The sequence below is a fragment of the Chinchilla lanigera genome, unplaced genomic scaffold, assembly GCF_000276665.1.
Source record: "Chinchilla lanigera isolate Chin_1 unplaced genomic scaffold, ChiLan1.0 scaffold00179, whole genome shotgun sequence".
Classification (NCBI taxonomy): domain Eukaryota; kingdom Metazoa; phylum Chordata; class Mammalia; order Rodentia; family Chinchillidae; genus Chinchilla; species Chinchilla lanigera.
The window spans coordinates 949,755-951,999 of NW_004955580.1; positions in this window are offsets into that span (position 1 = coordinate 949,755).

Sequence of the window (2,245 nt, forward strand, 5' to 3'; positions counted from 1 at the left end):
GCACCATTATGCCCAGGTGTCGGTGCATTTTATTTTTAATTTTAGTGTATATTTTTAATTTTTTCAACCAAGGAAAAAATTAAATAATATAAAATTAGCCCTGAAGTGTTTGAAATGCACAGTTCTGTGGGATTTCAGCCACCTGTCTATGCTCCAGCCGTGCATCTGCTGCAGGCTCCACAGTGTCCACCACTCGGGAAGTTTCCGGTAAACAGAATCACTGCATGTTTTTGAGGTTTGTCAATGTTGTAGCCAGGATCAGAATTAATTAATTTCTTTCTTTCTTTCTTTCTTTCTTTCTTTCTTTCTTTCTTTCTTTCTCTCTTTCTCTCTTTCTCTCTTTCTCTCTTTCTCTCTTTCTTTCTTTATTTTTTTTTTATACTGGGCATTGAACCTAGCATTGAGCTGCATCCCAGCCCTTTTTTATTTTGAGACAGAGTCTCAATAAGTTGATAAATTGCCCAGGCTGGGCTTGAGCTTGTGATCCTCCTGCCTCAGCCTCCTAAAGTGCTGGACATGATCCTGTACATAGAAAATCCTAAGGCACCTCTTGTAAGAGCATTAGAGTGCATAAACTCAGCAAGGTTGCAGGGTAAGAGATCAGTGGACTGGGCCAGGGATATAGCTCAGTGGCACAAGCGCCTACCTGGCAAGTACAAGGTCCTGAGTTTGATTCCCGGTACACTCCCCGCCACCAAAATAAAGAAGAGATGAGTGGACAATCTAAACTGAAACTAATATGATTCTATTTACAGGAGTTTCAAAAGGAATAAAATACTTAGGAATCAAGGCTGGGCATGATGGTGTACACCTGTAATCCCAGCATTCAGGAAGCTGAAGCAGGGGGATTGCTAGTTCAAGCCCAGCCTAGGCAATTAGTGACTTAACAAGACAAAATAAAAAAGGGTTGGCCAGGGATATAGCTCAGTGCAAAGACTCTGGGTTCAATTCCCAGTGACACACAGAGACACAATTCATGTTGAAATTTAATTGCCATTGTGCTGGTATGAAGAAGTGGGAATTTCCCCTTCCAGGTGGTTGGGCATCTGTAATCCCCAGCTACTCTGGAGGTTGAGGCAGGAAGATCACAAGTTCAAGGCCAGCCTGGGCAACTTACTGAGACCTTGCCTCAAAATATAAATAAGTACACCCGGGTCTGTAGCTCAGTAGTAGCGCACCCGTGAGTGCTCACATACTCACACGTACAGCCCCTGCCACCACCACCACCACCAAAAGAGGGAAGAATTTTCAGAGGTGATTAGGTCCTGAGGGCCGTGTAATCATGAATGGGTTAATGTTGTTGTCCCAAGAATGTCCTGGGTTGGCGTTACAGCTTAGATCTAGATCCCCCCTAAAGCCTCATGTACCCATCAGTGGGAGTTGGGAGGTGATTGGATCATGGGGCTTGATACTCATGAGTACTGATGAGTTTAGGACTAAATGTTATCCTGGGAGGAGGAGCTGGGTCTGAGGGGGCAGTCACTGGGGGCCTGGAAGGGTTTATCTCGCTCCTGGTTCCTTCACTCCCTGCTCCCCACTGTCCTGCCGCCCCTCCTGGGAGTGGCTAATTACATACTGAACCTCTACAAACCATGAGCCAAAATAAACCTCTCCTCCCTTAAGCTGTGGGCGTCGGGTATCTTATCCCAGAGACCAGAAAGTGACTAAGATGGTTGGTTATCATGGTTCATGGGCATAGACTGCTAATAAGAGGGTAAATCTCTCTCTCTTTCCACGTTTCCATGTGATGCCTCCCGTCCTCCTCGTCTCCAGGGCTGTGAGCCAAAGCTGCTTATTCTGTTTATAAATGACCCAGGCTCCGACAGTCTATTGTGGGAAGGTATAAGAGAACAGATCAAGACAATAATCTAAATAAATGCAGACATCTGCACAGTTCTCCAGAGAAACCCAAGTGACAGGATATGAGCATGCACAGTTACACACACACACACACACACACACACACACACACACACGTTTATTTTAAGGACTTGGTTCACACAGTTGTTGTATCTGACAATTTCAGTCCTTAGGCAGAATCTCTCCTTTGCTGGAAAACCTCATTTTTTGCTCTCTACTCAGTGGATGAGGCCACGCATGTTATCAAGGGTGATCTTCACTTGAAGTCCTCTGATTGTAGCTGTTGACCATAGCTACAACCTGCTTTCCTGATAATGCTAAGAGGACTGTTGGAAGAAATCCAGGGGCTCTAGCTGGGACGAGGTGACAGATACGTTTTGGTTGT